Genomic DNA, 13,446 nt, shown 5'->3' on the forward strand with positions numbered 1-13,446 from the left:
CATTCCTCCAGGGATGAACTCCTGATGAAATTATCGTGAATTCCAACTCCTTGCTTGCAATTCAAGGTATCTTGGATAAATGGAATTCACCTTGGAAGTTTGTGAATCTTAAATTGATGCATTTGGAAAGAGAGGTGACTCTTGTCTAAATGGAACCGCGACGTTGCAGTTTAGAGATTTTGCTCAAGAAATGGGGTTAAATAAAGTGGGTATTTCTGGAAATAAATACACTTAGTTTAACAATAGACATGGGAATGCAAGGTTTTGGGCCCAAATAGATGAACTCTTTTCTTCGCCGAATGGATTAGTTGCTTTTGTAGTCCATTGGTGAAGCACAATTTAAGACCATTCTTTTATTGATTCTTTCTCTAGAAGTGATTTCTTAACCAAAACAATTAATTAGGTTCCTAAATTTATCCATCGAGTTCTGATTTTGGATATTGTCAGATCTTCCTAGGCTGAGAGGTGGAGGTGTCTTCTTTGTATACAGTTTTTGCAAGCTAATATATAACCAGGTGCGATTATGGGACGATGTATCTATCTCATTCAATTGGCTCAAAGCAAATACATCAACCGTTAGTAGGCCAGAGTTATTCTACAATTAATCATTAAAGAAGAGGAGTCGGTCTAGAGAAAGAAGTTAGCGAGAGAGGGAATCACAACACTAAATTCTTCCATGTATCAATGAAGATCGGAAGTTCTAGAAACAATGTTAGAAAGGTTCAAAATGTTAATGGTGCCCTACGTGAAAATTGGAAAATTCGACAAGAAAATTCAACAGGCCAAGACCACAAATTTTAGAAATCTAATTTTGACGGTCCAGAATTTCTCCCATCCTCCATTAATTTGACAATTTTGACCCGTCGAAAAAAGAAATTTGACAATGAAAAATTCAACGGCCTTGGACTGTTGAATATGGGCTTTTTTTCACATTGTGTTGCCTGGTGACAAATGAAGAGGGAAAGGCAACATGGATGTAGTAGTGTTTGAGAAGATCTTGTCATCAGCAAACTAAGCTACTCTAAAATGCGGTCCCCAAAATAGTTTCAAATGGAAAAATCTAAATCTTGTCAAAATGCCAGAGAAGATGAGGTGCAAGGTGTAGTTTGGGAGATAAATGGGGAACGGTCCCTTGCCTATAAGTTTTCACTAGAGCATTATTTTAATTTATTAGGCATCGTGGTGGAATTTTAAAAGGAGACATCTTGGCAGTGGGTTGTAACTTTTCAAGAGAAATAATATGATTGAGGTCCAAGACTTATCAAGCCCACATTTAGAGTGAGAAAGAGCTTCCTCTTGTGTCAACACATATATCTAGCAAATATTCTTTTTTACTTCATTAATGAATTTATAAATAAAGAGCCTTGAAATAACTTACAAATTCTACTCTTACTAAAATACCTAACAAATCAATAATTAATTTTCTACATACGGTAGAATCCTCCTTATTGGGAAGAATAATTTGTGACCAAGATCACTATGTGGCCACAATTATTTGCTTCCGTGACCGATATTACCAACCATATTCCTGTTACAGTTCTTCAAGAGTTCCTTCAAGTGTTTTAACTTAACAAACACCTTATACTTTTAAAAATCCATTTTCTTCGCCCAGATGCATTGCTAAAACCACAGTTGTAACCCAATCTTCTACTTATTTGGCCGTGTATTCTATCCCACAACGATTGATAGATCATCGTCTGATGGACAAAAAAAGGGGAATCATTTACAGTTCATGTCGTCCCTAAAGTGGGTGTTACTGTGTTATTACTCTACTATCTTTCAGTAGGCCAAACAAACGGATGCATTGACAGAGGATCTGTTAAGAGAGAGAGCCGACTGAATATAGAGTTTAGTTAAGTATGGCTACTGGAGCTAAGTTAACTTAGCAGGCTATACTAGCTCAAATACTGAAAATGTTGTTGTTAAGAAACTACCTATGCCAAGTTGGTGATTGAGTTGATGTTTGGTTTAGCAGGTTCAATGCCTACCGGATCAAAATGGGCAGAAATGGTGGATGTTGGCTTTTCTGCTGATGCTATTCAAGGTTAGACTCGGCAATGTAATCCATTCCATTTACGTGACACATATGTGTATATTGTGGACCTTTTATCTTTTTGATCCAAACTATTGCTACAAGCTTCAACTAGTTAGTTAAGTCAGTAACTAACTTCTCAGACAGACCTGACCAACCCTTTTGGATTAGTATTTTGGGATCAACTTTTATTGTTCTCTATGCCAAGTCCAGAAGGTAAAATATGTACTCTTTGAGATGATAAAAGGTAAAGATACAATCCGAGCACAAGCACAAATATTAGAATTATAAAGTTTCCTAGCACACGTATGAGTAACCTAGAATGTGCAGACAATCGTTCGTTCAAATAGCCTATTGCCCTAAATATGTTCGTGTGACACTTATGTCATACAAGTTTCAATTTATATCAATAAATATTGAGTTTAGGTCATTTGCCAATTATTGTGATTGTATGTAGCTTGTATGCAAGTATGTTTATACATTTACTTGAAGGTCATCCCATACGTCCTCGTACGATTTAGCATCTGAACAAGTACAACTATTATAACATGTGCCATAGTCAATAAAAAAATTGTGATTGAAGAAAGATATTTGAATTTGAACCTAAATTATGCAATTATTCATAATTATAAAAATAAAAAAAATGACGACTATAAAATCATTTTTCCCAAAATAAAGTACAGATTTTTTTTTTTTTTGATGATGCAAATGATGAACTATATGTGGCTTCCAAGGACCATGTAAAATCACCTACTCTAGTGGACCCAAATCTGTTATGCAGTGATTATAAGCAACAAAGAAAGGAAACTTATTAATGATATTTATTGGATTCAATGTATCTTACAAACAAAACAAAAAAGTTATTAATTGATAAAGATTTGGTAAGTTGTAAATCTCACCGAAATATTTTAGCATTAAATATCACCAAATTGTTGTAGGGTTTTCTGTGGTAATAAGCAAAAAAGGAAACTGGTTACTGAAATTTTTGTTACAGACAAAATAAGAAGGTTATTAATATTGGATGGTTAGACATGTAAAATGTTATCAAAATCTTTTGGCATTAAGTATCATCCATGTGCTACCTAGAAATACCAATAAATTTTTAATGAAATTTTTTTCTATATAAACCTCACTACGAGGATGGAGACTTCTATCTTCATCTTGTATTTCTTTATTTGTGATCGTTGGGCATGGCATTTCATGCATGATTGTTGTGATTAGTCTCTAAGAAAATCTTTCCCACCTATTGGAGCCACCATTCTCACTTCCGCTTTGAGGTATATTTCAAGCACTTTTTTCTCTATTTTCAATTCAATCAAAACAATCTAGTAACCAAAAGGAACTAATTTTTCAATGAGTTGAGTGAACTTTCTTTGGAGTATAAATGCCTGTATAATCAATAGTTCTTGAACTTGTTCAATTAAATTATGCCTAGATTTGTATTTAATGTATTGTTTTAGCTTGAATTAATCACATGAAAAAAAAAAATTTCTTCTATTCAAAATTCCGAATGGAGTTGTTTTTTTAATAGAGATGGATTTATTTTAGAGAAGTCGTATATGGAGACCGTCAAGAAGTTGTCTTCTAATTGGAATTAGAGAACTTGGAAGGATCGAGAGGTTGGTTCTAGATTGAACAAACTTATTATAACTCGTATACTCGAGATACAAAGTCTCCAATTCTATTTTGGGTCAATTTGAGTGCACTAAGATTTTATTGACTCCAATTTCAGATCAGTTTATTAAAATAAACATAGACGGTTTGTTATCTTTAGTGGCATAACTTTGGCTTCATTTCTAGAGATGGCAATGGGTGTTTCTTATTTCTGTGATAGGTGAAGTTAATATTCATGGTATCATTTACTTGGAGCTCTGTGATATCTTTAAAGGATTGAAATTTGCAAATCAAAAGGGAAAAAAAATAAAGTGAAAAGTGTAACAAATATAATAAAAATGAGTCATTGTAATGTAATTATGATTTTATGAATTCCAGTTTCATTATATTTAGAGGATAACCACGAGTTAACGTAGGGAACATCAATGTTTTATACTGAGGTGGTAGCTCACCAATATGATAAACTAACCAACACTCAATCTCCTTGTAAAAGTCTCACCACTATTACTTGAACCAATCAATGGGATTCCTTGGCTTCTGTAGCAGCATTTTCTCCGAAAATGATTTTACAAATTGTGCTCATGTTATGGTCGGCATGATTTAATATACTATCTCCATTATAGTAAAAAAAAAAACAAAAAAACAAAACTCATAGGTTCATTAATTAGTACAACTATACCTGGAGTATCATTTATGTTGTTTGGTTGTGCCCAAGGGGGTTCAATGTTGTGGAAACATGCAACTGACTCCTTGTGGAGAGCCTCAACTATTTGACCATCACGGGAGAAAATTGTCCAAATCAACTTGTTATAACCAAGTTCTTCTAAGCATAGCCATAAGGCAATGAGAATTTTGGCTAACCAAGAATCTTACCTGTGGGGCCTAAAGGTGGGTTAAGTAAGTCTCTTTCAAGGGTGTAAAAGAGGAGGAGAACCACCAAACTTCCAATGTTTTCCATAGTGGAGAGTGAATGGATTGTAGTTGCAAAATTAGAAGCTAAGAAACCATTATCCATTCAGTCTCCCCAATTGAAAGCATTGGAAGTTTAGTGGATTTACTTCTATTTAACACCCTGGAAACGGAACTATTTAACCAACTTATAGGTCTCATGGGTAAGATTCTAGGTTACCCAAGAGATTTATTGCCTTATGGTCTATAAGAAGTTGGTTAATATGAGTTGATTTATCAATTTTCTCTTGTGCCGGATCAAATAGTTGAGGTTATCAGTGAGGAGTCAATTGCTTGTATCCATTATATTCAATCACATATGGTGCAATTAGATAATATAGACGATACGCGAAATATTGTTGCACTCATTAACGAGCCTATGAACTATAGGTTCATTTACTACAATAGAGATGTCATACTAAATCATGTTAACTGTATCATGAACACTTTTTGTAATGTCATTTTAGGTGACAATGTTGTTAGGAAAGTCAATGTCCCGATACTTCATCCAGTTGTTAGAGCATCTAACAAGAATTCAAGCACACAGGCTCAACACTTGGTACAACAAGCCAAGAAGAATCATATATGAATTTGTTGTATAAGTATTATAGGGAGACCCTCAAGAATTAAGTTGTCTTGTAAGTGGAATTAGAGAAGTTGGAGGGATAAAGAGGTTTGTTCTGGATTGAGCCTTATAGGTAACTGAGATGCTTTATGTTGAATCAATCTTTTATTGTCAAGTTGGCCTAGAGCAAGGTTAGAGATAACGATGAAAAAGTTACTTGGAATTTTAATATTAGGAGTTTAAGAAGATTTATTGCCATTCTTTTATTGCATGGATGGCCGTGGTTAGAATAGTTCTAAACATTGGGTGTTTGCTTGCCTCTAATTGCATTCTTGGCTATAGTAGCCTAGAGGATATATAATGACCACTAGCTCTTTAAGTGTTCTTATAGCAGCTGAATATTTGAAGGACTACCCAAAATATTTTGTTATGTCAACTGAGAATAGGACACCTTCTAAAGGTATCTATACATGCTACGTGTAGCATTATCTAATGCTATTTATCACTGATGGGTGAGAGTAAAATAAATGAATTAGTGTTTGGTGGAATCGAGATACAAAGTAAAGTTTCCAATTCCATTTTGGATCAATTGGAGTGTACTAAGGTGTTTATTGACTCCAATTTCTGATCACTTTATTAAAATAAACATAGAGGATTTGTTATCTGTAGTGGCATAACTTTGGCTTCATTGGTAGAGATAGCGATGGGTGTTTCTTATTTTCATGTTAGGTGAAGTTAATGCTAGTGGTATCAATTATGCATGGGGCTCTATGTGAATTTTGAAGCTATGAAATTTTTAAATCAAAAGGGAAAAAAAAGAAGAAAACAATATATGACAGAGAAAAAATTAAAAGGTGTCATGAATAGAATAAAAATGAATAATTGTAATGTAGTTATGATGGTAAGAATTCCAGGTTCATTATTCATCGAGGATTACCATGAGTGAAGGTAGGGAACAACGATATTTATTCTGAGGTGGTATCTCACCAATATGATAAACTAATCAACACTAGGTCTCCTTGTGCAAAGTCTCACCATGCACACTTGAACCAATCAATAGGCTCGTTTTATATAGTATCAAGCCAAATGTGCTTGATCACTCATCACCAAATGCTCCAACAGTAGGATAAAGTGTCAGGTCCTTGGCTTCTCTAGCAGCATGCAGCATTTTCTCCCAAAATGATGTTACAAATTGCACTCATGTAATGGTCGGCACGATTTAATTATCTATCTCCATTATAGTAAAAAGAAACTAACATTCATAGGTTCATTAATTAGTGCACCTATACTTGAAGTATCATTTATGTTGGTTGGTTACGTCTAAGGGGGTTCAATGTAATGGAAACATGCAACTGACTCCTTGTAGAGAGCCTTAACTATTTGATCATCACGGGAGAAAATTGTCCAAATCAACTTATTATAGTTGAGCTATTCTAGGCATAGCCATAAGGCAATGCAACTTTTAGCCAACCAAGAATCTTACCTGTGGGGCCTAAAGTTTGGTAAACTAAGTCTCTTTCAAGGGAGTAAAAGAGAAGCATAACCACCAAACTTCCAATGTTTTCCATAGCGGGGAGTGAATGGACTGTAGATGCAAAATTGAAAGCTAAGAAACTACTATCCATTCAGTCTCCCCTATTGAAAGCATTGGAAGTTTAGTGGATTTACTTCTCTTTAACACCCTCAAAAGGGAACTATTTAACCAACTTATAGGCCTCATGAATAAGATTCTAGGTTGGCCAAGAGATTCATTACCTTATAAAGGGCTTATAAGAAATTGGTTAATACGAGTTGATTCATCAATTTTCTTTTGTGCCCGATCAAATAGTTGAGGCTCTCAATGAGGATTCACTCGCTTGTCTCCATTACATTCAATCACATACGGAGCAATCAATCAATATAGACAATACTCCAAATATAGTTGCATTTATTAACGAGCCTATGAACTATAGGTTATTTTACTACAATAGAGATGTCATACTATATCACGTTAGCTATAGTATGTACATTTTTTGTAACATCATTTTAGGGGATAATGCTGCTAGGAAAGTCAATGTCATGATATTTCATCCAGTTGTTACAGCATCTAACGAAAGTTCAAGCACACAGGCTCAACACTTATCATGTACACTGTATTGCCATTCTTTTATTGCATGATGGTCGTGGTTAGAAATCTTCTAAACATTGGGCGTTCTATTGTCTCTCATTGCATTCTTTGCTATTGTTTCCTAGAGGATAATGACCACTAAGTGTTCTTATAGCAGCTCAATTGGTAGGACTACCAATTTTGTTATATCAACTGATTATAGAACATCTTCTAAAGGTATCTATGGCATGTTATCTGTAGCATTTTCTACTGCTATTTTTCTCCATTTTGAATCAATTGGAGTGTATTAAGGTATTTATCAACTCCAATTTCAGATCAGTTTATTAAAACAAACGTAGATAGTTTGCTATCTTTATTGGCATAACTTTGGCTTCATTAAGTGGAGATAACAATGGGTGTTTCTTATTTATATAGTAAATATTTGTCTTTTACATATTAAATGTTAAGGGCATTTATTCTTTAGATTTAAATCTCTTGCCTGCGATAAATGTTTGGCAATCAAGTAAACAAGCATTTGTTGTGTTAAAGACTAAACCCCTAGTGGAGAATGTGTTGGAGAATGCTAATGTCCCTAGCATCAATGGTGAAATTGTGCCATCTTGCAAGTATATTTTTTCATTAATATTTGTTGAAGTTTAGTAGTTAGAGAGAGATATGTTGGTGAAAAAATACTACAAACATAATAAACATGGATCTAAGATTTGATTTTGAACAAAACATAATAATCGAATCGAAAAATAATAAATGTAAAATACGTGGATTTGTTTTTTCCGATAATCCACGAAGAACACTTTGATCTTGATCTGCGAAGAATTGGCGTCCTACCCCAACTCTGCCTACACCTTTGGTGATGGGAACTTCTATCTCAATAATAGAATAATCTATTTGTAGAAAGGGTGGACGACCACTTATTTATAAAAGAGGATGCTAGGTTTTCTACCCATCGTAGAATTCTAGTATTAGGTGAATACCACTAAAACTTTGATAGGATGTTCACTAACCCATCATATTTGATGTTGGTAACTAATGCTAGACCACAAGCATGATTTCCAATTTTACCCTTTATGTTTTGAACAAATTACAATCCAGTATTTATATAAAATTTGTATATGTGAAAAGGCCATAAAATAATTTTAATAATTAAAATAATAATAATATTATTCCAACAAGATCGTCATGTTGTTTAAAGGGAGAAAGTGTGAGAAGGCTGCCTGGGGTGACTCATCTCTTTCAACCTGGATGAAAGAACCTCATAGTCCTTGGGGGATTGCCCTCCCCCTCCCCCCCCCCCCTAATTGTGTAGGAATTGAATCCTTAGTTAAAGTGGGGAGGATCATCCATTTACTTCATCAATTTTTTTTTTCATTGGTTTTCTCTTTCTTCTCTTTGAGCCACTGGTGGTCTCCCATCATAACTGCTTCTTCGTCTGATTTATCTTAGAATAAAAATTATGTGGAATGGTTCCTTCCTGCCTAAATCTAACCATTTAGTCCAATGGAAGAATATCTGTAATTCTTTTCAGGTTGGAGGTCTTGGCATTCGTTATCTTAGGGATATGAACAAAGTGGGTATGGGTAAACTCTTTTGGAATTTGGTGGAAGGTAATTCTTTGTGCTTCAGTTCGTTGAAGTGCGTTATGTGATTAATGGTGATATTTAGTATTGTCAAACTCCACGGAATGCCTCGTGAACTTGGAGGGGTATCTTAAAGGCTAGAGATTTTATTTTGAGTCACACAGGTTTCTTATTGGGTAAAGGAGATAAAATTCAAATGTGGCAAGATCCCTGGATTGAAGGTCAAAGTTTAATTTCAAGATTTGGTTATAGGATTGTTCATCACTTTGATAGTAATGTTGATGCTAAAGAAAGTAAACCTTACAATGATCGTATGATTAAGTTGGTTGGGCTAGTAATTGAACAACCTATCCCTAAGAAAAGGTTAGAAGACAGGATAATTTGGAAAGTAGCTTCTAATGGGAAATTTTCGTCAAAAACGACATATGAGGCTTTAACTATGGAAGGACCAAAAGTTAATTGGAACAAGATCCTTTGGAATAAAAAGAGAGTGCTCTAGTTTTCTTTCATATCTTGGCTTGCTATTCATTGCACTTTATCCACCCTAGATAATCTCCAAAATGTGGGTTCAAATTAGCATCAAGATGTATTATTTGCAAAGATCATTTGGAAACATGTGATCATATTTTCTTCAAGTGTTCATACTCTAGCTTGATTTGGCTGAAATGTTTAAGAAGGTTCGGCATCTCTAGAGTAGGAATAAGTACAATTTCGAAAGAAATATTGGTTGTGATATGTACTAAATTTCCCAATAAGCAATTACTTACTATGTTTAGCCTTTGCTTCTATGCATTAATTTACATTTATGGAGAAAGAGAAATCACATAATTTTTTAAGGCATGGAGTCACCTCACACAACAATTGTCAACCAAATTGAAGATGCTATTCATGGCGTGTTTAATGATGCCGAAATCGAGGTTGATAACACTGGAGTTATGGTTCGAATCTTCAAAAGTTGGAACTGTGAATGTAAAATTTTGTAACCTAAAAGCATTTTGTGCTTGTGGAAGTGCCTAGAACAAGATGTCCTCAAACTCAATACCGATAGATCTTTATCTTCAATGGGAGTTAGTTTTGGCTTTGTTGCAAGAAATTCAGATTGGAAATTACTATTTACAGGTGTTGAAGTATGGTTAAAAATCAATTAGGCCCAGTTCAAGTGTGTGTATTTTTGGGTCGGTCCAAGGTAATTTGGGTTGGGCTTGTAACTTATGTAAATGTCCAATTTTGTGGTACTTCTATAAGGGACGGGGTTCTGTTTTTTTTTTTTTTGTAAGTAAGAAGTCTAACTTCAAGTTAAGTCTTTTATAGAGAAGAGAATAGAAAATGAGAGAAAACTCAAGAGATGAGAGATTGAGAGGTTTGAGAAGTTTGAGATCTAGAAGAAGGTGAAGCTAAGTGATAGAGGTGTGTTTCCTGATATTAATTTGCCTCGTTTTCTTCATAGTGAAATCGAGTTCCAATGCTCATACCTTTGTGGACGTAGCTTTTGGGTGAACCACGTAAAATCTCGTGTTGTGGGTATTGTGTCCTTATTATTTTCTTTACGTGGTTGTTTATCTTCTTTGCATTTGCTACTATTAGATGGGATTGTCCGTCATTGCCATTGTCAAGCAAGGTCTTAGAAGGTGTAGTATATAAGGTGTTTGGTTAAGTACCCATAGGTATTTGATCAAATTACTAAGTAAGCTTCACAAATGTGTTCACATACACAATAAGTGGTATCAAAGCCTAGGTTATTTAAAGGATTTGTAATGGCGAAGAAAGGTACACCAATGATCAAAAGTTACAGTGTGGTGAAGTTTGAGATGAAGCCATTTGATGGAAAATCAAACTTTACATTGTGGCAAAGGAATATGAGGAATATTCTTATCCAACAAGGGCTTCATAATTGCATTCGGGGCATTGAAGCGAAGTCGTAGAGCATGTCCAATAAGACATGGGAGGAGTTGGATTTAAAGACTATTAGTTCCATTGAGTTGTACGTTTCCAATAAAGTCATATGCAATGTCATGAAAGAAAAGATTGCAAAGGGAATATGAGATAAGCTTGAGAAGCTTTACCTGATAAATACTTTGTCTAACAAATTATTTTTTAAGGACTAACTCTATGGCCTAAAGATGGAAGAGGGACAAGATATTATGGAGCACTTGTGTCATGCCCCGTACCAATATTGTCCCCGAATTAACTTTCCTATGGGTTCAGGATTTTGTTCTTGGGCTGTTACCCCCAAAAGGCCTCGGTACTATGTAGGGTCGGTTTGCCCCTTATGAATACTTCAAGCACTGCACTCTTGGGTGGTGTGAGACTAAACTTCTCACCCTATGTCATGCTACTTTCAAGAGCAGTTTACCATTTTCCCAGACAAACTTTTTATTGTGCTTTTATGATTGATTAAGTTCTTGCTTATTTGACATGTTAGATCAAATCTTAATTTGTCTTCTTTTAGTGTCCTAACTTTCATAAGGTTTTCTAACTATGTTTGACTTTCACCTTATGTTTTGTGTGTAATCAAGGAGCAAAGAGTAGGCAGTAGAAGTTTTGATCGTTGCATGTTGAACAAGAATAAAGCATACAACCTGAACAATTGGGATAGATAAAACATCTTCCAAATAACAAGCTTAAGCTATTTTAGGGAGAGAAAATGATGAATAAAACAAGCAAGAATTGCGCTATTTTATAGCTGCATTCGTAAAAACATCAGCTACTGTATTGCCTTCTCTAAAGGTATGTTGGAATTTCCAAGTGAGGTTAGCTAGCTCAGTTTGGATCTAATGAAGACATGGAACAATCTTCCATAGCATTCTAGCACTGTTCATTCCTTTAACTAACACAAGAGAGTAGGAATCGATAATAACTCTTGCACCAGAGAGCTTAAAATCCTCCAAACTGTTCGATGCAAATTATCAATAAAAATAAAAGAACAAAAATATATAAAACCTTGGCAAACAATGGTCAATCAACAGAAACAACGTTGATCCAGCAATTTCTTTTGACTTAAAATAATCACGATTTGAACTGAATTAAAATTATCCTAAGATAAACTAGAATGAGAATCACAATATAAAGAATTAGATCGGTCAAATCCATCAAAACAAGTCATCTTATTAATTTATTTGTTTACTTATTATCTTAATTCAATTAACAAAGCTAATGTTATTGGATCGGAAGATGAAATCTATTAATCTAAATATTGAATCTAAATTCTGTGATGATATTTTAATAAGACGAAGTCAAAATGTTAAATATTAAATCTTTAACAAAGTATAGTTTAACTTGAACTTATTTAAGATTAAACTATCAAAATCATGAGAATAACATTTTATCCAATGATCACTACTTAAGAAATTACAATCACAATAAAACATTGAAGTATGATTGAAACAAATAATTATTTAAAATAATCTTGCTTAAGCTTCATTGATCTCTCTAGCGGAAGTCTAGTCACAAATCATAGCAAGAATAATAAAAGGAAAAAAAAAAGATTGACAAGAAAGTGATGATCATTTTATTAATTTTGGCTTGAAATTGGGAGAGTACTCTATCTGTTTACAAAGCTTAAACAAAAAATAAACAAAAAACTAAAAATTAAAAACTAAAATAATAGGAGAGAACTAGAAAAAATAATCTCAGAAGAGATGATATGAGATTTGATTATGGTTTAGTCTCTTATTTATAGAGACTAGATTAGGATTCCTTTAGAATTCAGAATACCTTTGTATTTTACAAGAACTCTGAAACCTAACTTGCTATGTTACAAATCATGCCACCTCAACATTACATGAATCTTGAGAAAATCTTATCGACATTATCATGTCGCCCAAGGTGTTCACTACGTCATAGTACTTATGGGCTCGTTGACTTTGGTCTTGAATCATAACGTATGTTTTTAATTGTCTTGGTTCATCCATTTGAATCTTGCAATTTTGTCCTATCACAAATAAATTATCAAAATAGTAAAATTTGAAATGGATCGTGTTTAACACCAAAAATACCATTTTACCATATATAAATGGGAGGCGTTCGGAGGTCCAAAAAAGAGCCAAACATTGTGCCAAACATTTTTTCAATGTATAGGTTAGAAGTTTGAGAACGGGCTGGTTTTTTGTGAGGATGATCTCTATGATGAGGAGAACATCCTCACTAGAAAATCAGCCCATTCCGAAACTTCTAACCCCATCAAAAGTGGTTTACAAAAAATGGATGGTCCACAATTCTTTAACTAGTAAACTAGGGTTAAAAGTTTCGGAATGAGCTAATTTTTGGTGAGGATGATCTCTTCGCCATAGAGATCATCCTCACAAAAAACTAGTCTATTCTGAAACCTATAACTCCTATTTTGAAAAGTGTTTGGCTTTTTTTAGGGCATCCAGACGCTTCTCTACATACATATATATATATATATATATATATATATATATATATATATATATAATATATATATATATATATATATATTATATATATATATATATATATATATATATATGGGTCCCGTTCGCCACCCTTAGTTTTATCACACACTTTAACAAACGCATTTTGTCTTACATGGGTTAGAAGTTTCGGAATGAGCTGATTTTTGGTGAGAAGGATCTCTATGGTGAGG

The sequence above is a fragment of the Akebia trifoliata genome, chromosome 4, assembly GCF_017979445.1.
Source record: "Akebia trifoliata isolate Shusen 1 chromosome 4, ASM1797944v1, whole genome shotgun sequence".
In the NCBI taxonomy this organism is placed as follows: domain Eukaryota; kingdom Viridiplantae; phylum Streptophyta; class Magnoliopsida; order Ranunculales; family Lardizabalaceae; genus Akebia; species Akebia trifoliata.